We start from the raw sequence: 27,978 nt of genomic DNA, 5'->3' as shown, positions 1-27,978 counted from the left end.
TTTTCTGAAGCAGCTGTACCGGTTTACATGTCTACCAACAGTTGTATCTTGTCATTTTCATTATAGCCATCCTGGTTGTTGTGAGGGTGGTGTATCCATTGTGGCTTTAATTTGCATTTTCAGGAGGCTAATGATGTTCGATTTTTTATAAACATATTGGCCGTTTGTGTATCTTCTTTGAAGACATGTCTATACATATCCTTGCCCATTTTTACATTGGGTATAACAATCTCATTTCTTATCTGTAGCATCTGAAATTCTGTCTCCTTTTTAAAAATTAATTAATTATTTTTGGCCGCATTGGGTCTCTGTTGCTGCACACGGGCTCTCTCTAGTTGCAGCAAGTGGGGGCTGCTCTTCGTTGTGTGTGGGCGTCTCATTGCAGTGGCTTCTCGCGGAGCATGGGCTCTAGGCTCGTGGGCTTCAGTAGTTGTGGCACATGGGCTCAGTAGTTGTGGCATGTGAACTCAGTAGTTGTGGCTCTCAGGCTCTAGAGCGCAGGCTCAGTAGTTGTGGCACACGGGCTTAGTTGCTCTGCGACATGTGGGATCTTCCTGGACCAGGGCTGGAACCTGTGTCCCCTGCGCTGGCAGGCGGATTCTTAACCGCTGCGCCACCAGGGAAGTCTTCTGTCTCCTTTGTTGTTTGTAGGTTCTTTTCTGGAAGCGAATCTATTTATCAAGTCTTTTCAAAGAACTAATGTTTTACTTAAATTTTCTGGTGCATTGTCTTTGTGAGGTGGAATGTGTGGAGTGAAAGTAAGGCACCGTGACACTTACATTAAACAAGTCTTCAAGTTGTGAACAGCTCTTGTACCAGGACAACTAATATTTGTCTGTTTTAGAGAGAAAAAGTAAAAAGTAAGTTTTGTAGTTTACATCTACAGAAGATGGGACGCTCAGGGGTGAATTACTCATTTTATCAAGTTGTATTTTTAAAAATTCTGTCTGTTGAATATTGCCTATTTGTTGACTGTAATCCCATGTGTGTTTGTGAGTTGCAGTGGGACAGTTAAATAAATCTTTCTGGATGAAGGGCGGTAAGAATGTTCCGTTTGAATGATGTATGTATTTCCCTCGGGAAGACAAGATAACGTACAGTGAGTCTGTTCAGGAGGTTACTGAGCGCTGGGTGCCAGACTCACGGGTGTCTCCTTCCTGTCACTGTGCAATGAGTTACCTGGAAATACAGAGATAAAACTCCTCAGGTGGTTTTTGCAGACAGGTGTCAGTCAGGAGAGGTATTTTATCTGAAGTTACCTATGAAAATTTCAGTAACAGCAGCACACAAGCAACCTTGAGATAAACCACAGCCTGTCCTAAAAGGCGGGGTGTGATGGGTGAGTGAGGAAAGATGGTTCACTCTTAGAATCTTTGTGACTCTAATGTGTCAACCATGGTTTTCATGGAAGATGAGAAACAAAGGAATCCTCTTGTTTTCTTGGCTTTGTTTTGAGACACAGTGATTGAGAGAGAAACCCTTGCTGACACCACTCACAACAGATGTCCTTCTTTTAATACCCCTCCCCTTGCTTACACACTCTGCTCCCGCCCCATTTAGCTTGAAGCAGGTTGTGGCTCAAGGGCATGCGTGGAATGCGTGGTCTCTGTGTCTCCTGGCCTGGCGGGGCGTGCTCACACAGGCCCCCTGTTTTCTGCCCTTTTTCCTCCCCAGCACTGGCCGCTTAAAGTTGGGTGGTTTGGGATTGTTCTGTGCTGCTTCAAATAGCTCCTGAATGACCATTTGAGATTTCATTAGGGTTTCCACTCTTGTTAAATGGTAGTCTCCATACCGGGTAGGTATAAAAGTTAGTAGCTCCGTTATCCAGTGACTAGTTGTTGAGTGCCTGCTGTATACAGGCGCTGTCCTGTGTTCTGGAAAACAGTGGTGACCAAGACGTAAGTTTCTCCTCTCATGGCACCTACATTCTAGTGAAGGAGACCGACAGTAAATATACGAAGAAGGAAAGTGTCAGCGCAGGCGACTGCAGGGTGAGGGGCAGGTGGGCCTGTGAGGGGACGCTTCCATTGAGGTCCACGTGGCATGAGGCTCCGCCATACAGAGGAGGAGGAATGTGTCGAGAGAAGCAACAGCTGGCACAGGGGCCTTTGGGTTGACTTCTGAGGGTGGAAAGGAAGCCATGTGGATAGAGCGTAAATAAAAGGAAGATGTGGGTACGGTAAGGGTTCTGAGGGCACTAGGCAGGGGCCCCGTCAGGTGGACCTTGCATTCCAGGGGCAGTGATTAGGGTTATTCTAATTGCATCGGGGAGCCCGTGGTGGACCTCAAGTAAGGGAGCAGCGTGTCCTGTACGCTCTTTCCGAAGATGACTTCGTTGTGTGGAAGATACAGGGCAAGTGTGGACTTCTGTTCCTGACCAGCTGAGAGTAAGTTTCAGAGATTGTGAACCCACACATCGAAATCCTTCAGCAGGTATTTTCTTTAAGAACAGTAACATTCTTGTACTGTGTACGAGGCAATTACCACGTGCATCCCGGGAATCAGATATAATATAGTGCTATCACCTAACATATGCTGTCCGCATTCAGTTTTCCTGGTTGTCCTAATCCTGTCTTTTAGTGCAGCTTCTTTGGTCCAGCTCAGGATTCTTCGTTAGCCTTTTGCTGTTTCTTGAGTGTCTTGGTCTGCAGCAGTTCCTCGCCTTCTCTTTACCTTTCACAACATTTGCATTCCTCAATAGTGCAGGCTTATTGTTTCATAGAATGTCCCTAATTTGGATTTAAGTGATTGTTTCCTCACTACTCAAGTTAGGCATTCTTGGCAAGAAAAATATGTATCTGTCTGCGTCTATCCAGACGCCATGTGTCTATAGTGCATCACGTCAGAGGGTACTTGGCGTCACTTTGTCCGTTACTGGTCGGGTTCACTTTACTTAGTTTAAGTGATGTCCATCGTGTTTTCCCACTGTATAAGTTATCTTTTTTTGGCAATTGAAAAGAATATCAGATACTTTGTGTAAAGTTATCTTCTTTTGGAATGGAAAAAATATCAGATACTTTGTGTAAATATTCTGTCTCCCAACAAACTTTCACCTAATGGAGAAAATTAATCGTTGCTTACGATTGTTCCAAAATGGCGATATGCTAATAACCATCATTCTAAACTGATTAGTTGTTGTTCTACAGAGAGAAGTTCTGCTTATCTGTCTGCTTACACATGGATTCATGAACGCTCTTATTCACTTTCAACTCAATGTATTGTATAGTCCATGGCCATTGTTATTTCTTGGGGTGGTCAGAACTGGCCCAGATTTGGCCAATGAGAGCCCCGTCAGACTGAATCCTACACCTCTTAACGTGTGCTCCCACTCTTTAACCACTTCCTTTTCGGCAGGAGGGTTTCCCTGTTCTTGTACTTTCCTTGCCTTGGCCCTGAAGCTGGCCATTTCTTTAAGAGCCCCAATTCCTTTAAGGTAAAATGGTATTTGGGAACCAAGATCTGGGCACTGCTTATGTTCATTGCTGCTGTAAACATCATTATCCAGTGGATAGAGTTTAAAAATTGATATTTATGTTTAAATCACAAGTTCATACAGATGTTCTAATTCCAGTCCAATACCTAGGGTTCTTCCCCCACCCCCCACCCACCCCCTGTTCTTTATTTCCATTTCCTTTCTCTGCTGGTGGGAATCCTAACTCCCAGCAGCATTCATATCTGCATGTCTGCCCACTTGTGTAACGTACGCTCACTAATTTCAGAATTGCTCCATCCATACCATCATCAACCACAAACCTACTAAGTAGCGTTCAGTATTTCTTCAGTTCTTCCTCCTTATGCTGTGAGTAAATAGGCGAAGCGCAGTGCTTAAAATTCACTTGGATGAATTCCTTTTTTCTCTCCGTGATTATGGCATTCATTCCTGGTGAACACATCTTAATTTTTCTAGGCATTGCGATGCTCCCCTTCACTGGAGATGAAGTGTATTTTTCTTGCAGCTTTATTGACATACACTGATGCACAATAAAATACATTGGTTTAATGTGTTTGATAAGTTGCAGCTCACACAGGCCTGTGACAGCCGCACCATGAGCAAGATTAATGATGGGTATGTTCAGTGTGTTGTCGCTTAGATTTCTTTTTTTATGAGCGTACTTTTGTATGTTTGAGTCATTTGCATATTCTTTTCTGTGAATTGACTGACTGTTGTTATCTGTAGTGTCCCCTCCCCACCTTTTAAAACAGGGCTGTTGGCCTTTTTTTTCTCTTTTTAAGAGGTTTTCAATGTCTATTAGGGATATTAACTCTATAATATCAGTCACTCAGAAAATATTAATTGCAAATATATTTTCAGTTTGTCATTTGTGTTTTTACTTTGCTTTTAGTAAGTTTTAAATTTTTATATAAGCGAATCTATCCATCTTTTTCTTTAATAGCTTGTGGATTTTAATAGTTAGGAAGGTTTTTCCCACTGTCACATTTTAGAGGAATTCAGCCATTTTTGCTGAATTAGGGTTAGGGTTGCGCTTGTATGGTTTCATTTTTCTTATATTTGAATCTCAGATCCACTTAGAATTACCTCATTTTAAGGTGTGAATAATGAATCTGTTTTATTCATTTCTAGATGGCTTTCCAGTTGTGTCAACACTGGTTTTTAAAAATTTTATCATGGTTCTGGGACAGCTGGATCTCCATATACAAAAGAATGAAATTGGACCCCTGCCTCACATGAAATAAACAATGAACTCCAGATGGATCATAAACTGAAAATTAATAGCTAGAACTGTAAAAGTCTTAGAGGAAAACATAGGAGCTAATCTTTGTGACCATGGATCTAGCAGAGGTTTTTTTAGATACGATATCAAAAGCACATGTGACAAAAGAAAAAATACATTGAAATTCATCAAACATTAAAACATCCTTGATGTTTCAAAGGATGTCATCAAGAAGATGAAGAACAACCCATGGAATGGGAGAAAATATTTGCAACTTCTCCTGAGTTCTGTGGAATGACTTGGGTTTTTTCTAGGCTTTTCCTACTCCTAGAGAGGGTTTAGCTTTCTACAGTCTTTCTAATCAATGACCACTTGTTCATCTGTTCCACTACCTTCATATTTTTTTCTCTTTTTGTGTTCCTTATGCATGATTTGTGTCCTTACACTGTCACTTTAGACTGGTTTTATGAGAAAGCAGGAGTAAATCTTGCATGTTCCGTTTGCCATGTTTAATCCCGCGTGGATGTCCTTTGGAGAATTTCTAGTCACATCTCCTCTAATACTGCCCCTCTTCCGTTATCTCTTTCGCATCTGCAGTGTCTATTAAATGTATGTTGCAGCTTTCAATCTATGTTGGTCTCTGTATTTTCTGTCTTTCATATTTGCCATGTCTTTATATCTAGAGCCTTCTTGGTGGTTTTCTTAATTTTTATCTTTTAATTCGACAATTCTTTAACTGTCTGGTCTCTTGTGTCCCTCTGCTGAATGTTTAATTAACGACTCATTTAATTTCTCCTTTCTTAGAATCTACTGTTACAGTTTCATAAGCTCCTTCCCTGTTTTATTGATTCTGTCCTTCCTTTATGTCTTTCAGCATGTTTAATATACTTACTTTAAACTCCTTTTTAGATTGTACTATTCTTTCTACTTCCTCAGCTGTAAATGCTCCTGTTTCTTGGGTTCCTTTGGTTGTCTGTCTGAGCATCAGATTTCATTACATGCTTTGTAGTTTTTGGTTTGTGACTACAACTTGCCTTGTTTTCTTTCAGGGGGGCTTTTCTTCTTTTCTTCTTCCCACGCTCACCCTTTCCTGTAAGGCAATTCTGAAGTTGCCCCAGCCCGACTTTTTGAAATCCTCAGCTCCGAAGAAGGTCTTGCAATAGGGTCTTTCAGAGAAGCTACCTCCACTACTGACCAGCATGTGGTGCTTTGATTGTCTTTTGCACAGATACTTCTAATTCTTCCCTTCATTGCAGGCAAGCACTTTCTTTTCATTTAAAATCGGAGTAGGGACTTGAGCTTTGTCGCTTCTGTGCCTGTCTAGAAGATAGAGTCCTGGGTCTCACAGGGTGAGTATCTGGTTTCATTTCTTCCAGGGAGTTGGATCTTTGACCCCCGTGCCTGTTCCCCATCTCAGCTCCCTGAGCTCCTCCTGGCTCGAGCCCCAGTTCACTACTGGGAGTTTATCACTGTTGTTTTTGGAAATGGCTGAATCCTCTGCTTTATTTTTCTAATATTAATTACTGTAGTCATCTATTCAAGGACAGCTCCTCCCTTTCTAGCCCATCATTTGTATGTATAAAGACCATCCTGTTTTTAGTAACTGAAGCGTACTTTAAGTTACAGAAAGTCTCCACTTCTAATCTTACACCCAATTTAAAGATTTCCCCTTCCCCCGCATACGTGGGGTGGAGGTGCTTTCTTCTTTTAACCTTCACTTTCTCCCACTTATTCTTGTGCTTACTTTCAGGGCTGAGGAAGAAGAAAGAGGAAAGGGGCGAAGTCTGATGTGAATGATGCTGTTATAATCCAGCGAGGTGTCATGGCGTAAATATAAGTGTGCCAATTCTTTCGTGCTACAAATAGTTTGTTTTTTCAGAGGCCCTCATAAAACCCATCACTTCCCCAGAACAAGGAATATACTTCATATTTCACTTTTTGCAGCTCTCTCTCTCCCCCGTATCCTGGGCTCGTCTCTTGCCTGTGAATACACTTTTATTGCTTGAGTCATCTAACCCTCGGACACTTGTCTCACGGGTGGAGTTCCATTGAATGGGCTTCACGCTGGACTTCAACTTGGCTCAAAGGAAGTGCATAAGTTTTGTCTTTCCTCCTAACTTTTAATTTTGGAAAACTTCAAGCCCACAGAAAAGTTGAAAGTATAGTGGATGAATAGCCATATACCCTTCCCCCTAGATCCTCTGCCTGTTAATATTTTGCCTATTTTGCCTGACATTGATTTTTTTTCTTCACTGAACTAATTGAGGATCACAATGCAGACATCATATCACTGTATCCCTTAATACTTCTCTTTGCATGTATCTCCCAAAATCAAGGACAGTCTTGTAAGTAATGTATTTATTACACTCAGAAATTAGAACATTGTTATAACACTATTACCTTCTAGTCCATACTCAGATTTTTCCATACGTTTCAATAAAATGCCCTCTATAGCTGTTTTTCCTGCCTGATTCAGGATCCAGTCAACATTGCAATTAGTTTTTCATGTTTCTTTACTCATGAAGACATCCCCAGCCTTTTTTGCCTTTCGTGACATTAACATTTTTTAGAGTCTGTGCCAGGTTTCTTTGCAGAATACCTCTCCACTTAGATGTGTGTGATTGTCGTCTTATGATTAGATTCAAATTAAACACTTTCACTAATGCTTTGGTTAAGGTGATGTCCACCAGATTTCTCTGTAAAAGTACCTTTTTCCCTTTTAATCTGTGGAGTGTCATTTTAAGACTGAGTGGACATCTTATTCCCTAAAGTCTTTTATCTGGTGGTTTTAGCATCCATTGATAATTTTTACCTGAATCAATTATTATTACTTTGCTTTTTAAAATATGGTGACTTTGCAGTTCTGCCCTTTCTACAAATACTAGGTGGCATTCTTCTGTAAAAGAGAGCTTTCCTCTTTCCTCTCACCTTTAAAGGAAATAATTTGTTACTAGTAGTCTCATGGATTTTTTAAAATGTATTCTCATCCACTCCTGTTATTGATTCTGATGTGTGACCTATTCCTAATTTGGCCTCTGGGAATTGCATTCTTGGCCCTGCCAAACACTGTAAATGTAGCTTGTCCATCTGCTGGCTTTGCCCCCAGGTTATTAAGGCAAGCCCCAGTCAGCTCGTGGAGTTTGGACCTCTCTGTGCCAAGAGGCGCCCTTCCCTACATGGGAGATGTGTTTACATACACTCCCAAACTTAGGGTTCACGCGTCACATTTTCCTAAGCGCTCTGCCAGTGCCGCACCTGACATGGGCCCTGTAGTTTCTAATGCTCAGCAGTCTCCACCCCACCCCTAATAAAAGAGACCCCAGAGAGCTCCATCATTCCTCTACCATGTGAGGACACAGCAGAAAGATAGCCATCTATGAGCTAAAATGAAGGCCCTCACCAGACACCATAACTGCCAGCAAGACTTGGCAGCCTCTGGAACTGGGAGGAATAAAGTTGCGTTGTTAATAAGCCACCCAGTCTATGGTATTTCTGTTAAAGTAAGCTAAATGGACTAAGACACATGGGGTATAGTTTAAAAGAAATGTTTTCTGTCATGTGTCCATATTAGGACCGCAGGAGATGAACTTCCACCAGTTCTCACATTTTGTCCAAAAATATTGGTATCCTTTTTTTTTTTAATTTTTGATGAAAATTTCAGAATTATGTAAAGGTACAACATATGGTGAACCACAGCATTCCCATCAACCACCTTCAACAAGCTCCAGTATTCTGCCGCTTTTGTTTCATCTCCTCTCATCCCCAGCACCATCTCTCCTTTTGATGTTCTTATCCTTTTTTTTTTTTATTACAGGCTCACAAGTTGTACTGATTCACACTTAGGAAGGATGACAATTGGACCAGTACAAAAAGGATTGAAAATGAGCTGATGAGATGGTTTTACATCAGTAGATTTTTATAGTGTTAAAGATGGAAAAAATGAGCTTCCCTGGTGGCGCAGTGGTTGAGAGTCTGCCTGCCGATGCAGCGGACATGGGTTCGTGCCCCGGTCTGGGAAGATTCCCACGTGCCGTGGAGCAGCTGGGCCCATGAGCCATGGCCGCTGAGGCTGCACATCCATAGCCTGTGCTCCGCTCCGCAACGAGAGAGGCCACGACAGTGAGAGGCCTGTGTACCACACACACAAAAAAAACAAAAAACAAAAAAACGGTGGAAAAATTGCCAAAGTGCCTTTACTCCAGTGGTTTCCAAATGACTTTTGGCTAAGAAACCCATCTAATTAAATTTATCTGGGAATTCCAAATAAAATCCCATAAAAAAGTTACCATGGGGAAACCAAAACTCTACCACCTTTTCCACTTATGTAAGTCATAGAAGTCTGTGGAATCCTTTGGGCTCTGTAGAACATATTTTGAAAACCAAGGTAAAGTAACTTGTTTAAAGTTGTATAGAGATAGGACTAGGACATAGATCTCTCTCTTTGTTTTCTTTTTGGTACATTTTAATTTATTTATTTTTTTCATTTTATCTACAACCATACCAATTCTTCTATCAGCGATACTCAGACTTTTGTCACAAGAAAAAAATGAGCAGGTACTGCTCCCAAGATACTAACATTTTACGCCAAGTAGAAGCTGAGTGGTTGGTTCACCATATATCACGTATCACACCAGGCAGGGTGTTTCCGTCTCAGTCGCTGCGGATGAAACCCTCCGTAGAGGAGAACCTGCCAACTGCAGCTCCAATGTGTGTGAACGACAGATTTTCCCTGCCTGACATTAGTGACCTGCAGATGGTAAATAGGTTTTCCCTTTACAAAGTGAATTTATTTCTCAGTCTGTTAAAATGCAAATGTCCCAAAGAAGCACACGGCTCCCTGCCACTGCAGGCTTGCCTAACTTTTTGTTCTTAGATAATCTTAAATATGACTGCCCTTTGTAGAGTTAATACTCTTAGCATAGTAGCTAGCATTTAATGCTTGGAGAATCAAACTGATTTTGTCCATGATGCTGTCATTATAATTTCTAAGTGAAAAATATTATCAATCCTGATAGGAACTCTCAAAAAGGAGCTGCAATCCTTTTGTCCCCCTGAAAGATAGATAGACAGATAGATAGATAGAAAGATAGACAGACAGATAGGCAGGCAGTTATATAATGAATATGGATATAGGGGATAAAAGAAAAAGGGGCAGAAACTTATGTCACATAGAGCCATAGTGGGTAGGCAGCTGGGGGCCAATGTACCTGTGTGACAAGAAAGAATGAACAAGGAGAGAAACAATAGTTAAACTGCTCAATTAGAAGTGCTGGGAAGAACAGCTTGGGGAAGGCAGACTGCCTGTATCTTTTTTTTTGAGTTTTTGAATTTTATTTTATTTTTGTATACAGCAGGTTCCATTTTATACATATTAGTGTATATATGTCAATCCCAATCTCCCAATTATCACACCACCACCCCTCCCCCGCCACTTTCCCCCCTTGGTGTCCACACGTTTGTTCTCTACATCTGTGTCTCTATTTCTACCCTGAAAACTGGTTCATCTGTGCCATTTCTCTAGGTTCCACATATATGTGTGTCACTGCCAGCACGACCGAAGGCTTGAATTCAGGCGGCAAGGGGATGAGGAAAAAGTTTAAGAGGAAAGAGTGAGGATGGGAGGGACAACAGGAGCCATTGCAAACAAGTGTCAATTTTATTGTTTATATGCACAGGTTTTATAAAATGCAGATACAGGGAGTTCAGGGAGTTAAAGCACACTAGGTTCTGTTTAAGATTAGGTTCGTTTCTTTCTCGTGGGAACAGTCTGTCCTTCATCCTGCTAACTTCTTGATAACAATATTTCTACCGTCTCTGTTTGTACCCAAAGTTTCTGTTATGACTGGGCATATTGTTCTTGACCTTGTGATAAACATTAGCAAAAAGGGGCTTTCATCCGTCCAGAATGGGCTTCACCTGCACCTGTCATGCACTGATCACCTCGGGGAAAATGTGGGTGGAGAAGTCCCAAGAGCATAGGCTCAACCTTATTGAGGCATGCATGAATGCCTGCCTCTATTTTGGGAGCCTATGCTCAATTGGTCATGCTCCTCCAGGCCGAATGCCCTTAACGGGTATGGCGCGCTCCACAATGTGCTAATATACGATATTTGTTTTTCTCTTTCTGACTTAACTTCACTCTGTATGACAGTCTCTAGATCCATCCACCTCTCTACAAATGACCCAATTTCGTTCCTTTTTATGGCTGAGTAATATTCCATTGTATATATGTACCACATCTTCTTTATCCACTCATCTGTCGATGGGCATTTAGGTGGCTTCCATGACCTGGCTATTGTAAATAGTGCTGCAGTGAACATTGGGGTGCATGTGTCCTTTTGCATTATGGTTTTCTCTGGGTATATGCCCAGTAGTGAGATTGCTGGGTCATATAGTAATTCTGATTTTAGTTTTCTAAGGAACTTCCATACTGTTCTCCATAGAAGCTGTATCACTTTACAATCCCACCAACAGTGCAAGAGGGTTCCCTTTTCTCCACACCCTCACCAACATTTGCTCATAGATCTTCTGATGATGCCCATTCTAACTGGTGTGAGGTGATACCTCATTGTAGTTTTGATTTGCATTTCTCTAATAACTAGTGATGTTGAGCAGCTTTTCATGTGCTTCTTGGCCATCTGTATGTCTTCTTTGGAGAAATATCTATTTAGGTCTTCTGCCCATTTTTGGATTGGGTTGTTTGTTTTATTAATATTGAGCTGCATGAGCCGTTTATATATTTTGGTGATTAATCCTTTGTTGATTCGTTTGCAAATATTTTCTCCTATTCTGGGGGTTGTCTTTTCGTCTTGTTTGTAGTTTGCTTTGCTGTGCAAAAACTTTAAAGTTTCATTAGGCCCCATTTGTTTATTTTGTTTTTATTTCCATTACTCTAGGAGGTGGATCAAAAAAGATCTTGCTGTGATTTATGTCAAAGAGTGTTCTTCCTAAGTTTTCCTCTAAGAGTTTTATAGTGTCTGGTCTTACATTTAGATCTCTAATCCATTTTGAGTTTATTTTTGTGTATGGTGTTAGGGAGTGTTCTAATTTCATTCTTTTACATGTAGCTGTCCAGTTTTCCCAGCACCACTTATTGAAGAGACTGTCTTTTATCCATTGTATATCCTTGCCTCCCTTGTCATAGAGTAGTTGACCATATGTGCGTGGGTTTATCTCTGGGCTTTCTATCCTATTCCATTGATCTAGATTTCTGGTTTTGGGCTTCCCTGGTGGCACAGTGGTTAAGAGTCTGCCTGCCAATGCAGGGGACACGGGTTCGTGCCCCGGGCCGGGAAGATCCCACATGCCGTGGAGCGGCTGGGCCCGTGAGCCATGGCCACTGAGCCTGCGTGTCCGGAGCCTGTGCTCCCCAACGGGAGAGGCCACAACAGTGAGAGGCTCGCGTACCGCAAAAAAAATTAAAAAAAAAAATTTCTGTTTTTGTGCCAATACCATATTGTCTTGATTACTGTAGCTTTGTAGTATAGTCTGTAGTATAGTCTGATTCCTCCAGCTCCGTTTTTTTTCCCTCAAAACTGCTTTGGCTATTCAGGGTCTTTTGTGTCTCCACACAAACTTTAAGATTTTTTCTTCTGGTTCTGTAAAAAATGCCATTGGTAATTTGATAGGGATTGCATTGAATCTGTAGATTGCTTTGGGTAGTATGTCATTTTCACAATATTGATTCTTCTAATCCAAGAACATGGTATATCTCTCCATCTGTTGGTATCATCTTTAATTTCTTTCAGCAGTGTCTTATAGTTTTCTGCATACAGGTCTTTTGTCTCCCTAGGTAGGTTTATTCTAGGTGTTTTATTTTCGTTGCAATGGCAAATGGGAGTGTTTCCTTAATTTCTCTTTCATATTTTTCATCATTAATGTGTAGGAACGCAAGAGATTTCTGTGCATTAATTTTGTATCCTGCAACTTTACCAAATTCATTGATTAGCTTTAGTAGTTTTCTGGTGGCATCTTTAGGATTCTCTATGTATAGTGTCATGTCATCTGCAAACAGTGACGGTTTTACTTCTTCTTTTCCAATTTATATTCCTTTTATTTCTTTTTCTTCTGAATGCTGTGCCTGGGACTTCTAAAACTATATTGAATAATAGTGGTGAGAGTGGACATCCTTCTCTTGTTCCTGATCTTAGAGGAAATGCTTTTAGTTTTTCACCATTGAGAATGATGTTTGCTGTCGGTTTGTTGTACATGGCCTTTATTATGTTGAGGTAGGTTCCCTCTATGCCCACTTTCTGGAGAGTTTTTATCATAAATGTGTGTTGAATTTTGTCAAAAGCTTTTTCTGCATCTCTGGAGATGATCATATGGTTTTTCTTCTTCAGTTTGTTAATATGGTGTATCACATTGATTGATTTACATTTACTGAAGAATCCTTGCATCCCTGGGATAAATCCTACTTGATCATGGTGGATGATCCTTTTAATGTGTTGTTGGATTCTGTTTGGTAGTATTTTGTTGAGGATTTTTGCATCTATATTCATCAGTGATATTGGTCTGTAATTTTCAATTTTTGTAGTATCTTTGTCTGGTTTTGGTATCAGGGTGATGGTGGCCTCATAGAATGGGTTTGGGAGTGTTCCTTCCTCTGCAATATTTTGGAAGAGTTTGAGAAGGATGGGTGTTAGCTCTTCTCTTAATGTTTGATAGAATTCACCTGTAAAGCCATCTGGTCCTGGACTTTTGTTTGTTGGAACATTTTTAATCACAGTTTCAATTTCATTACTTGTGATTGATGTGTTCAAATTTTCTGTTTCTTCTTGGTTCAGTCTTGGAAGGTTATACCTTCTAAGAATTTGTCCATTTCTTACAGTTTGTCCATTTTATTGGCATATTGTTGCTTGTAGTAGTCTCTTAGGATGCTTTGTATTTCTGCTGTCTGTTGTAACTTCTTTTTCATTTCTAATTTTATTGATTCGGAGTCCTTTCCCTCTTTTTCTTGATGAGTTTGGCTAATGGTTTATCAATTTGGTTTATCTTCTCAAAGAACCAGCTTTTAGTTTTATTGATCTTTGCTATTGTTTTTTGTTTCTATTTCATTTATTTGTGCTCTGATCTTTATGACTTCTTTCCTTCTTTGGGTTTTGTTCTTCTTTCTCTGGTTCCTTTAGATATAAGGTTAGATTGTTTATTTGAGCTTTTTCTTGTTTTTGGAGGTAGGCTTGTATTGCTATCAGCTTCCCTCTTAGAACTGCTTTTGCTGCATTCCATAGGTTTAGGATTGTCGTTTTATTGTTGTCATTTGTCTCTAGGTATTTTTTGATTTCCTCTTTGATATTTTTCGGTGATCTCTTGGTTATTTAGTAATGTATTGTTTAGCCTCCATGCGTTTGTGTTTTTCATGTTTTTTTCCCCTGTAATAGATTTTTAATCTCATAGCCTTGTGGTCGGAACAGATGCTTGATATGATTTCAATTTTCTTAAATTTACTGAGGCTTGATTTGTGATCCAAGATGTGATCAATCCTGGAGAATGTTCCATGCGCACTTGAGAAGAAAGTGTAATCTGCTGTTTTTGGATGGAATGTCCTATAATATCAATTAAATATGTCTGGTCTGTTGTGTCATTTAAAGCTTGTGTTTCATTCTTAATTTTCTGTTTGGATGATCTGTCCACTGGTGTAAGTGAGGTGTTAAAGTCCCCCACTATTATTGTGTTACTGTTGATTTCCCCTTTTATAGCTGTTAGCAGTTGGCTTATGTATTGAGATACTCCTATGTTGGGTGCATATATATTTATAATTGTTATATCTTCTTGGATTGATTCTTTGATCATTATATAGTGTCCTTCCTTGTCTCTGGTAACATTCTTTATTTTAAAATCTATTTTATCTGATATGAGTATTGCTATTCCAGCTTTCTTTTGATTTCCATTTACATGGAATATCTTTTTCCAACCCCTCACTTTCAGTCTGTCTGTGTCCCTAGGTCTGAAGTGAGTCTCTTGTAGACAGCATATATATGGGTCTTGTTTTTGTATCCATTCAGCAAACCTGTGTCTTTTTGTGGGAGCATTTAATCCATTCACATTTAAGGTAATTATCAATACGTATGTCCCTATTACTACTCTCTTAATTGTTTTAGGTTTGTTTTTTAGGTCCTTTTGTTCTTTTGTGTTTCCCACTTACAGAAGTTCCTTTAGCATTTGTTGTAGAGCTGGTTTGGTGGTGCTGAATTCTTTTAGCTTTTGCTTGTCTGTAAAGCTTTAGATTTCTCCCCGTCTAAGCTGAATGAGATCCTTGCTGAATTCTTTTAGCTTTTGCTTGTCTGTAAAGCTTTAGATTTCTCCCCGTCTAAGCTGAATGAGATCCTTGCCGGGTAGAGTAATCTTGGTTGTAGGTTCTTCCCTTTCATCACTTTAAATATGTCCTGCCACTCCCTTCTGGCTTGTAGAGTTTCTGCTGAAAGATCAGATGTTAACCTTATGGGAGTTCCCTTGTATGTTATTTGTCGTTTTTCCCTTGCTGCTTTCAGTAATTTTTCTTTGTCTTTAATTTTTGCCAGTTTAATTACTGTGTGTCTCGGCGTGTTTCTCCTTGGCTTTATCCTGTATGGGACTCTGTGCGCTTCCTGGACTTGGGTGGCTATTTCCTTTCCCATTTTAGGGAAGTTTTTGACTATAATCTTTTCACATATTTTCTCAGGTCCTTTCTCTCTCTGTTCTCCTTCTGGGACCCCTGTAATGCAAATGTTTTTGCATTTAATGTTGTCCCAGAGGTCTCTTAGGGTGTCTTCATTTCTTTTCATTCGTTTTTCTTTATTCTGTTCCGCAGCAGTGAATTCCACCATTCTGTCTTCCAGGTCACCTGTCTGTTCTTCTGCCTCAGTTATTCTGCTATTGATTCCTTCTAGTGTAGGTTTCATTTCAGTTATTGTATTGTTCATCTCTGTTTGTTTGTTCTTTAATTCTTCTAGGTCTTTGTTACACATTTGTTGCTTCTTCTCAATCTTTGCCTCCATTGTTTTTCCGAGGTCCTGGATCATCTTCCCTATCATTATTCTGAATTCTTTTTCTGGAAGGCTGCCTGTCTCCACTTCATTTAGTTGTTTTTCTGGGGTTTTATCCTGTTCTTTTATCTGGTACATAGCCCTCTGCCTTTTCATCTTGTCTGTCTTTCTGTGAATGTGGTTTTTGTTCCACAGGCTGCAGGATTGTAATTCTTCTTGCTTCTGCTGTCTGCCCTCTCTTTATTATTTTTAAAATTTATTTTTTATTGAAGTATAGTTGAATTACAATGTTGTGTTAATTTCTGCTGTACAGCAGTGTGACTCGTGTGTGTGTGTGTGTGTACACACACACACACACACACACATTCTTTCATATTCTTTTCCATTGTGGTTTATCACAGGATATTGAATATAGTTCCCTGTGCTCTACTATAGAGCCTTGTTGTTTATCTGTTCTCTGTATAATAGTAGTTTGCATCTGTCAACCCCGAACTCCCAGTCCAACCCTCTCCCACCCCCTCCCCCTTGGCAACCACCAGTCTGTTCTCTATGGGACACACATCTCTTGACTAAAAAGGAAGTTCTCTTTTTTGGTTCTTAATATCCCTTTTAACACTTTTCAAAATAATTTTTTCTTATTTGGGTCCCAGACACAGGGTATATAATTAAAATATGGTCTTCATTCCTGTAGGAAAGCATGGAACAGAGACATTTTCTTTCCTTCTCCCTAACTCAGTGTGTCTACGACCTTTGATCTTCGCCACAGCAGATGAATTGTGTTGAAAGTTAAAATAGAATACATTGGGTTTCTAGATGGAATTCTTTTCTTAATTCTGTTTTCCTGTTCATTGAATGGATATGGGTGAACAGTTGATTCTTGTGTATTGATCTTGTATCTTGCAACTTTGTTGAAGTAGATTGTTACTTTCTAGTTTTGATATCCTAAATTTGAATAAGATTTTTAAAGCAAGTTTATGTTTTATTTTTACGTATTTTAAAATATTTTTACATATTATGAAATTCACTTACTGTAATTCCATGATTTTTAGAAATGTATAAAATCATACAGTAATCACCACAATCTAGTTTTATAACATTTTTATCATCCCCTAAAGTTCAGTCTTTATAAATTCGACTTTTCTGTACGTTTTATATGAATGGAGTCACACAATATACAAGGTTTCACTTCTGGCTTCTTTCACCCAGCAGAATGTTTTTGAGGTTCGTCTACGTATCGTAGTGTGCTCCTTTCAGTTGCTGAATAGCAAGACAGTTTATATATATAGCACATTTTGTTTATCCATTCACCAGTTGTTGGAAATTTACAGTGTCTCCCTGTTGTGGCTGTGAATAATGTTATGGATATTCCTGTTTATGTCTCAGTGTGGACGTGGACGTAAGGTACGGGTTCTCTTGGATAGACTCCTTGGGGGAAAATTCCTGGGTTGCACGGTGAACTTACATTTTAACTTTCCGCGAAATTGGCAGACTGGTTTCCAGAGCGGAAATAACGAGTGTTCCAGGTCCCCACACCCTCTCCAATGCTTGTTATTTTCTGCCTTTTTTTTTTTTTTTTTTTTGCGGTACGCAGGCCTCTCACCATTGTGGCCTCTCCTGCTGCGGAGCACAGGCTCCGGACGCATAGGCTCAGTGGTCATGGCTCATGGGCCCAGCCGCTCCGCAGCACGTGGGATCCTCCCGGACCGGGGCACGAACCCGTGTCTCCTGCATCAGCAGGCGGACTCCCAACCACTGCGCCACCAGGGAAGCCCTGCCTTTTTGATTATAGCTGTCGTAGAGGGTGAATAAGGGGATTTCATTGTGGGATTGATTTGCATTTTCCTGAGGGCTAGTGATATTGAGCGTCTTTTCATGTGCTTGTCAGCTATTTAGAGATCTTTTTTGGAGATATGTCTATTTGGACCTTTTGCCCATTTTTGTGTGGGTTGTCTTTTTTAACATTGAGAGTTCTTTGTGTAGTTTGGAAACCAGTCCCTTATCAACATATGATTTGCAAAAATCTTCTCTTAATCTGTGACTTCTCTTTTCGTTTTCATATTAGTGTTTTTTAGAAGCTCAAGCATTTCATTGTGATGTAGTCCAACTTACCAACTTTTTATTTTATGGATGGTACCTTTGGTATCATCTCAAAACATTTTGCCAACCCAAAATCACAGAGATTTTTTTCCCCTATGTTTTCTTCAAATATTTACAGTTTTAGCTGTTAATGTTTCAGTTTATTATTCATTTTTTAAAAGGTTTATTTATTATTTATTTTATTTGTTTTTGGCTGCATCAGGTCCTAGTTGCGGCATGCGAGATCTTCATTGAGACATGTGGGATCTTTTGATGTGGTGCACAGGCTCTTCATTGTAGTGTGTGGGCTTCTCTCTAGTTGTGGCGCACAGGTTTTCTCTCTCTAGTTGTGGCGCGCGGGTTCCAGAGTGCGTGGGCTCTGTAGTTTGCAGCACACGGGCTCTAGTTGAGGCACACGAGCTCAGTAGTAGTGGTGTGCTTGCTTAGTTGCCCCACGGCACATGGGATCTTAGTTCCCTAACTAGGGATCGAACCCATGTCCCTGCATTGGAAGGCACATTCTTTACCATTGGACCACCAGGGAAGTCCCTGTTATTCATTTTTATTTCACTTTTATGTATGGTGTGAGGTAGCATCTACATTCATATTTTTGCATGTATTTCTAGTTGTCTTGCCACCGTTTGTTGAAAGACTATCCTTTTTTCCGTTTGTTTGTTTTGGCAAAAATCAACCATAAATGTAAGGAATTCTGGACTCTCAATTTTGTTCTGTTGATTTACATAACTATTTTTGTGCCAATACCACACTGTCCTAATTACTGTGGCTTTATAGCAGGTTTTGAAATCAGGTAGCATGTATCCTCCAACTTTGTTCTTTTTCAGAATGCATTTGGCTATTCTAGCTCCTTTGAATTTTATAGAAATTTCAGGATTGGCTTGTCCATTTCTACAAAAAAGCCTGCTTGGATTTTGATAGTGAATGAATTGGATTTATAGGTCAGTTTGTGGAGGGTTGTCAACGTGACAATATTAAGTGTTCAGTCTATGAACATGAAACATCTTGCCACTTATTTAGATGTCCTTTATTTATTATAGTTTTAACTGTACAAGTCCTGCATATCCTTTATTAAATTTATTCCTGTTGTTGTTCTTTTTTCTGAAATATTTATTTTGCTTATTTATTTTTTTTGTTTGGCTGCATTGGGTCTTAGTTGCGGCATGTGAGGTCTTCGTTGAGGCACGTGGGATCTTTTGTTGCAGCACCGGCTCTTTGTTCTGGCGTACAGGTTTTCTCACAGTAGTTGAGGCATGTGGGCTTAGTTGCCCAGCGGCATGTAGGATCTTAGTTCACCGACCAGGGATTGAACCTGTGTCCCCTGCATTGGAAGGAGGATTCTTTACCCCACTGAACCACCAGGAAATTCCCCTGTTGTTATTCTTTTTGATGCTATTGTGAATGGAATTGTTTTAATGTCAGTTTTCTGTTATTTGTTGCTACTGTATAGATATAATTGATTTTTGCATGTTGATCTTGTATCCTGCAACCTTGCTGAACTCGTTTATTACTTTCTAGTAGCATTTTGTGGATTCCTTTGGCTTTTCTAGGTATAGGATTCTATCATCTGCACATAAAAACCTCTTCCTTTCTAATTTGGGCTCTTAATTTACTTTACTTTTCTGTTCTTTGCCTTTTTTTTTCTTATTGCACTTTTTAGAACCTCCAATATATTGTTGAATAGAAGTGGTCAGGGGCTTCCCTGGTGGCGCAGTGGTTGCGAGTCCGCCTGCCGCTGCAGGGGACGCGGGTTCGTGCCCCGGTCCGGGAGGATCCCACATGCCGCGGAGCGGCTGGGTCCGTGAGCCATGGCCGCTGGTCCTGCGCGTCCGGAGCCTGTGCTCCACAACGGGAGAGGCCACAGCAGTGAGAGGCCCACAAACCGCAAAAAAAAAAAAGAAGTGGTCAGGGTGGACATCCTTGTTACATTTCTGACTTACAGGAGAAAGAATTCAGTCATCCATCATTAAATATGATGTTCATTGTTGATTTTTTTTGCAGATTTCCTTTATCAGATTGAAGATGTTCCATCTGTTCTTAGTTTGTTGAGAGTTTTTTCCATGAGTATTGTATGATTTTGTCAAATGCTTTTTGCTGTATCTATTGAGATGATCATGTTTTCTTTTATTAAAATGTAGTATTATATTAATTGATTTTTTTTTTTTTTTTTTTTTTTTTTTTTTTTTTTTTTTTTTTTTTTTTTTTGCGGTACGCGGGCCTCTCACCGTCGTGGCCTCTCCCGTTGCGGAGCACAGGCTCCGGACGCGCAGGCTCAGCGGCCACGGCTCACGGGCCCAGCCGCTCCGCGGCACGTGGGATCCTCCCGGACCGGGGCACGAACCCGCGTCCCCTGCGCCAGGCGGACTCTCAACCACTGCGCCACCAGGGAAGCCCTATATTAATTGATTTTGAAACATTAAACCACCTTTGCATTCCTATGATAAATCCCACCTGGTCATGGTGGACAGTCCTTTTTATTTCTTGCTTGATTTTTTGTTACGTGTTTGGAGTATCAGGGTAATAATGGGCTCATAGAATGAGTTGGAGAATGTTGCCTTTCCTCTATTTGTGAAATAGTTTGTTGAAGACTGGAATTATTTCTTCTTTTAAATATTTGATAGAATTTACCAGGGAGGTCCTCTGGGCCTGAGCTGCTCTTTGTGAGAAGATTTTTAATTACTGATTCAATTTCTTTACTTTTCTGTGTCTATTCAGATTTTATGTTTTCCTAGAGTGAGCTTTGGTAGTTTGTGTCTTTCAAGGAATTTTTGCATATCATCTAAGTCATTGAATTTATTGGCATAAAGTTAATAATATTCTCTTATACCATATTAGTATCTGTAATGTCTGTAGTGATGTCACTCTTCCAACTCCTGATATTGTAAATATGTATTCTCTCTTTTTATCTGTCTAGCTAGAAGTTATTAATTATATTGAGCTTCTCAAAGAACTAGCTCTCAGTTTAATTCATTTTTTCTATTATTTTTCCCTTTTATCTTTATTATTTCCTGCCTTCCTCTTCCTTTGCAATTAATTTGCTCTTTTTCTAGTTTATCAAGGTATAAGCTGAGGTCATTGATTTGAAAACTTTCTTCTTTCCTAATATGGATATTTAATGTTATAAGTATTCCTCTAACTATTGCTTTAGTGGCATCCTACAAATTTGGATATGTTGTGCTTTCATTTTCATAGTTCAAAATTCTTTTCTAAATTTCCTTTTCATACCTTTTTTAAAAAATAAATTTATTTCTATTTTTGGGGGGCTGCGTTGGGTCTTCGTTGCTGCGTGTGGGCTTTCTCTAGTTACGGTGAGCGGGGGGCTACTCTTCATTGTGGTGCACAGTCTTCTCATTGCAGTGACTTCTCTTGTTGTGGAGCATGGGCTCCAGGTGCATGGGCTTCAGTAGTTGTGGCACTCGGGCTCAGTAGTTGTGGTGCACAGACTCAGTAGTTGTGGCACGTGGGCTTAGTTGCTCCATGGCATGTGGGATCTTCCTAGACCAGGGATCGAACCCATGTCCCCTGCATTGGCAGGTGGATTCTTAACCACCGCACCACTGGGGAAGTCCCTCATATCATTTTTGATCCATGGGTTATTTAGAGGTGCATTATGTAGTTTCCAAATATTTGGGGATTTTCCAAGGAACTTTCTGTTTTGGATTTCTAATTTAATTATGTTCTGCTCAAAGAACACACATACTTTGTATGATTTGAGTCCTTTTGAATTTATTGACTCTTGTTTTACGGCCCAGAATATTGTCTGTCTGAGTGATTATTCTGTATGCACTTGAGAAGTACATGTGTTTTGATGTTTTGATGGAGTATTCTCTGAATGTCAATTAGGTAAAGTTGGTGGTTAGTGCTGTTCAAATCTACTGTACCCTTGCTGATTTTCTGTTCTAGCACTTATTGAAAGAAGGGTATTGAAATCTCCAACCACAATTGATCTATTACTCTTTGTAGTTCTTTCAGTTTGGGCTTCATGTATTTTGAAGCGCTGTCATTAATTTCATAAATATTTAGGAATGTTATATTCTCTTGATTAACTGACCCTCTTATCCTTACGAAATGATCATCTTCATTTTAAGTACTATTCTTTGCTCTGAACTCTACTTTGGTATTAGTATATTCATTGTAGCTTTCTTTTGACTAGTGTTAGCATGGTATATCTTTTTCTATTTTTATTTTTAATCTTTGTTAATTTGCTTTTTTATATTTAAATTGTGCTTCATGTATGCAGCACATAATTGGGTTTTGCTTTTTAAATCTTAACTAACAGTCTCTGCATCTGAAAATTGGTATGTTTCAGCTTTGCACAGTTGGCAGTATTATAGCCAATGAGGTTTATCCGAGGTATGATTATTGCTAATTGAGAACTCTTCCGAATACCCTGCCATGATGATTTGAAATACAGCAGCATTGGCAATTTTTGACAGTCTCTACAGAGACTGAATTTTTTTTTAATGGTATGTTTATACTACTTCCTTTTAATATGATTATTGATATGATTGTGTCTATCATCCTGCTGTTTGTTTCCTGTTTGTCCCATATGTTTCTTGTTCCCATCTTCCTCTCTTTCTTTTCATTAATCAGGTGTTTTTAAAAGAATTCCATTTATATCCTCTTCTTACTCCTTAGCTATAACTCTTTGGGTTTGTTTGGTTTTTTTTCTTTCACTTTAATTGTTACTTTAGCCTGTACAACTTTCACTTACCACAGTCTGCTTTCATGGGATATTATACCATTTCATGTGTCGTATAAGAACTTTACAGTAGTGTACTTCCATTTCTCCTCTCCCAGGCTTTGTACTATCATTTGTCACGCATTTTACTTCCATCTGTGTGGGGTTGGTTTTTTTTTTTTTTTTTTTTTTTTTTTTGTGGTACGCGGGCCTCTCACTGTTGTGGCCTCTCCTGTTGCGGAGCACAGGCTCCAGACGTGCAGGCTCAGCAGCCGTGGCTCACGGGCCAAGCCGCTCCGCGGCATGTGGGATCTTCCAGGACCAGGGCACGAACCTGTGTCCCCTGCATTGGCAGGCGGACTCTCAACCACTGTGCCACCAGGGAAGCCCTCCATCTGTGTTTTATACCCCACAATACGTTGTTATTACTTCTGCCTGTAGGTCTTCCTTTAGCAATTTTTTAGTGCTGGTCTTTTGGTCATGAGTTCCTTTTATATGTCTTTCTTTTTTTCTTCATTAAGATATAATTCACATACCATACCATTTACATATTCAAAGTGGACAATTCAGCGTTTTAGCACATTGGTAGAATTGTGCCACCTTTATTACAGTTCTACTTTAGAATAGTTTTGCCCCTCCCCCACAGAACCCCGTCCCCATTATTAGTTGTTCTGCTCCTCACCTGTTCACACTTTTGGTGAGGAAGAGGTCCCCCACCCTAAATACTACAGGATGGCCAAACACACAGCGCCCAGCCCTGGACACATGAGACAGACAGCAGTTTACTAGACACGTACTCGTGGCTCAGGGGAGGAGGAAGCCCCACAACAGCGGGGCCTTGTACATGTCGCACTTGGGAGCAGAGTGGACAAACGTGGACTTTGGGAGACCAGCTTTATAGGGACATGAGAATGAGCCACGCTGGTTCCCATGAGGGGACGTGATTGGCTCATCTGAACAGTTTCACAGGCTGGCAGAGAAGTGAAGCTTGTGGGGTTAGGAACATGGTAGAATGTGGCTGGTACAGTTGAGGGGAACCTTTTTCGCTGGGAGGGCATATCTGGTGAGAGCTGGGAAACTCATGGTTGGGCCTTTGGGGCCCCATGAGGTTCAGGGATGTCCAGGCAGCCCATGCTGTTGAATCTTAACTTCAGACCTTACACCACAGAAGTCAGTCCCCTTTCTTCTCCAGCCCCTGGCGACCACAGATCTACTTTCTGTGTCTGTGGATTTGCCTATTCTGGACATTTCATACAGATGGACTCGTACAATATGTGGTATTTTGTATCTGGCTTTATCCCCTTAGCATTATGTTTTCAAGGGTGCTAGCATGTATCAGTACTTCACTCCTTTTATTGCTGATTATTATGCCACTCTGTGGATATACCACATTTTATTTATCCATTCCTCAGTTGATGGGCATTTGGGTTGTTTCCATATTTTTGGCTATTATGAATAATGGTGCCATGAACATTTGTGTATACATTTTTGTGTGGATGTTTGTTTTCACTTTTATTTGGTATATACATAGGTTTTCCTTTATTTTTGAAAGCTTTTTGGCTGGATATAAAATTTGGATTGATATGCTTTTTTCTTTCAGCGCTTTTAAGATACTCCTCCACTGTCCTCTAGTTTGCATTATTTCTGATAAGAAATTTGCTGTCATCCTTTTTTCTTTTTTAAACTTTTTATTTTATATTGGAATATAGCTGATTAACAATGTTGTGATAGTTTCAGGTGCACAGCAAGCAACTCAGCCATACATATATATACATGTATCCATTCTCCCCCCAAACTCCCCTTCCATCCAGGCTACCACATAACATTGAGCAGAGTTCCCTGTGCTATACAGTGGGTCCTTGTTGGTTATCCATTTTAAATATAGCAGTGTGTACACGTCAATCCCAAACTCCCTAACTCTCTCTTCCCCCTATCCTTTGCCCCTGGTAACCCCCCTTTATTCTCCAAATCTGTGAGTCTCTTTCTGGTTTTGTAAATAAGTTCATTTGTATCATTTCTTTTTAGATTCTGCATATAAGGGATATCATACGATATTTCTCTTTCTCTGTCTGACTTATTTCACTCAGTATGACTATCTCTAGGTCCATCCATGTTACTGCAAATGGCATTATTTCATTCTTTTTAATGGTTGAGTAATATTCCATTGTATATATGGACCACATCTTCTTTATCCACTCCTCTGCTGATGGATATTTAGGTTTCTTCCATGTATTTATTGGCTGTTGTAAACAGTGCTGGAGTGAACATTGGGGTGCATGTATCCTTTCAGACCACGTTTTTTTCTGGATATATTCCCAGGAGTGGGATTGCTGGGTCGTATGGTAGTTCTGTTTTTAGTTTTTTAAGGAACCTCCATACTGTTCTCCATAGTGGCTGTATCAATTTACATTGCCACCAGCAGTGCAAGAGGGTTCCCTTTTCTCCACACCCTCTCCAGCGTTTATATTGTTTGTGGATTTTTTTTTTTTTTTTTTTTTTTTTTTTTTTGCGGTATGCGGGCCTCTCACTGCTGTGGCCTCTCCCGTTGCGGAGCACAGGCTCCGGACGCACAGGCTCAGCGGCCATAGCTCACGGGCTTAGTTGCTCCGTGGCATGTGGGACCTTCCCGGACCAGGGCACGAACCCGTGTCTCCTGCATCGGCAGGCGGATTCTCAACCACTGCGCCACCAGGGAAGCCCTGTTTGTGGATTTTTTGATGATAGCCATTTTGACTGGTGTGAGGTGATACCTCATTGTAGTTTTGATTTGCATTTCTCTAATAATTAGAGATGTTGACCATCTTTTCATGTGCCTCTTGGCTATCTGTATGTCTTCTTTGGAGAAGTGTCTATTTAGGTCTTCTGCCCATTTTTTGATTGGGTTGGTTTTTTTTGATGATATTAAGCCTCAAGATGTTTGTAAATTTTGGAGACTAATCCCTTTTGGGTCACATCGTTTGCAAATATTTTCTCCCAACCTGTGGGTTATCTTTTCATTTTGTTTATGGTTTCCTTTGCTGTGCAAAAGCTTTGAGTTTAATTAGGTTCCATTTGTTTATTTTTGTTTTTATTTCCATCACTGGGAGACAGATCAAAAAAGATATTGCTGCGATTTATGTCAGAGAGTGTTCTGCCTATGTTTTCCTCTAGGAGTTTTATAGTGTCCGGCCTCACATTTAGGTCTTTAATCCACTTGAAGCTTATTTTTGTGTATGGTGTTAAAGAATGATCTAATTTCAGTTTTGTACATGTAGTTGTCCAGTTTTCCCAGCACTATTTGTTGAAGAAACTGTCTTTCCACCATTGTGTACTCTTGCCTCCTTTGTTTTAGATTAATTGACCATAGGGTTTATTTCTAGGCTTTCTATTCCTGTTCCCTTGATCTATATTTCTATTTTTATGCCAGTACCATGCTGTTTTAATGACTTTGTTCATTACAAAGCTATCTTCGTAGTATAGTCTGAAGCCAGGGAGCCTGATTCTTCCAGCTTCATTTTTCTTTCTCAAGATTGCTTTGACCTTACGGACACCAAGGGGGGAAAGTGGGGTGGGTGGGTGGGGATGGGAGGAATTGAGAGATTGGGATTGACATGTATACACTAATTATGTATAAAATAGGTTAATAATAAAAAAATAAAATAAAAGATTGCTTTGGCTTGCTGTCATCCTTATCTTACTCCTTTGAACATATAATGTTTTGGCTGCTTTTAAGTTTTTCTTTTCATCATTGGCTTTAAGCAGTGTGGTTATGATATGCTTTGGTGTAGTTTTCTTCATGTTTCTTGTGTTTAGGGTTTCCTGAAATTCTTGGATCTGTGGGGTTTTTTTTCTCAGACAAAATAGACTTTATTTTTTTAACATCTTTATTGTAGTATAATTGCTTTACAATGGTGTGTTAGTTTCTGCTTTACAACAAAGTGAATCAGTTATACATATACATATGTTCCCATATCTCTTCCCTCTTGCATCTCCCTCCCTCCCACCCTCCCTGTCCCACCCCTCTAGGTGGTCACAATGCACAGAGCTGATCTCCCTGTGCTATGCAGCTGCTTCCCACTAGCTATCTAATTTACATTTGATAGTGTGTATATGTCCCTGCCACTCTCTCACTTCGTCACAGCTTACCCTTCCCCCTCCCCATATCCTCAAGTCCATGCGCTAGTAGGTCTTTGTTTTATTCCTGTCCTACCCCTAGGCTCTTCATGACATTTTTTTTCCTTAGATTCCATATATATGTGTTAGCATACAGTATTTGTTTTTCTCCTTCTGACTTACTTCACTCTGTATGACAGACTCCAGGTCCATCCACCTCACTACAAATAACTCAATTTCGTTCCTTTTTATGGCTGAGTAATATTCCATTGTATATATATGCCACATCTTCTTTATCCATTCATCTGTCGATGGACACTTAGGTTGCTTCCATGTCCTGTCTATTGTAAATAGAGCTGCAATGAACATTTTGGTACATGACTCTTTTTGAATTATGGTTTTCTCAGGGTATATGCCCAGTAGTGGGATTGCTGGGTCATATGGTAGTTCTATTTGTAGTTTTTTAAGGAACCTCCATACTGTTCTCCATAGTGGCTGTATCAATTTACATTCCCACCAGCAGTGCAAGAGTGTTCCCTTTTCTCCACACTCTCTCCAGCATTTATTATTTCTAGATTTTCTGATGATGGCCATTCTGACTGGTATGAGATGATATCTCATTGTAGTTTTGATTTGCATTTCTCTAATGATTAATGATGTTGAGCATTCTTTCATGTGTTTGTTGGCAATCTGTATATCTTCTTTGCAGAAATGTCTATTTAGGTCTTCTGCCCATTTTTGGATTGGGTTGTTTGTTTTTTTGTTATTGAGCTGCATGAGTTGCTTATAAATTTTGGAGATTAATCCTTTGTCAGTTGCTTCATTTGCAACTATTTTCTCCCATTCTGAGCAGTTGTCTTTTGGTCTTGTTTATGGTATCCTTTGCTGTGCAAAAGCTTTTAAGTTTTATTAGATCCCATTTGTTTATTTTTGTTTTTATTTCCGTTTCTCTAGGAGGTGGGTCAAAAAGGATCTTGCTGTGATTTATGTCATAGAGTGTTCTGCCTGTGTTTTCCTTTAAGAGTTTGATAATGTCTGGCCTTACGGATCTGTGGGTTTATAGGTTTCATCGGATTTGAACACATCAGCCATTGTTTTCTTCAGATATTTGTTCTGTCCCACCCCCACTGTGGGACTCCAGTTATTCATACAGTAGGTTGCTTGAAGTTGTCCCACAAAGAATAACTGACATTCTTTAAATTTGGCAGATTTCCTTTTTCCCTGTGTCTTTTATTTTGGGTCATTTCTGTTGCTATGCCATTAAGGTCAGTCTCTTTTCTAAAATCTAATCTGCTGTCCATCTCATCCAGTATAGTTTTCATCTAAGATATTGTGGTTTCCATCTCTAGAAGTTTGGTTTGGGTCTTTTTTGTATCTTCTAATTTCTTCTTAAGTTTTGAGGATATGGAATACAGTTAACAATAACTATGTGTCTTTCTCTGCTAATTTTAGTATCTGTGTCAGTTTCTGTTGACTG

General features: G+C 39.8%; 1 protein-coding gene and 1 non-coding gene across 2 annotated transcripts in view; both read left to right on the top strand.

Annotated features, from left to right (window-relative positions):
- EPB41L5 (erythrocyte membrane protein band 4.1 like 5) overlaps positions 1 to 27,978 on the top strand; it is a 157,685-nt gene that overhangs the window by 83,223 nt on the left and 46,484 nt on the right. The window lies entirely within an intron of this gene.
- On the top strand, positions 22,036 to 22,176 carry LOC131751744 (U4 spliceosomal RNA). The gene has a single exon (XR_009334304.1). It is a non-coding gene; the product is annotated as a U4 spliceosomal RNA (small nuclear RNA).

Source organism: Kogia breviceps, chromosome 2 (assembly GCF_026419965.1).
Source record: "Kogia breviceps isolate mKogBre1 chromosome 2, mKogBre1 haplotype 1, whole genome shotgun sequence".
Lineage (NCBI taxonomy): Eukaryota > Metazoa > Chordata > Mammalia > Artiodactyla > Physeteridae > Kogia > Kogia breviceps.
This window is presented reverse-complemented; position numbering and strand designations above follow the sequence as displayed.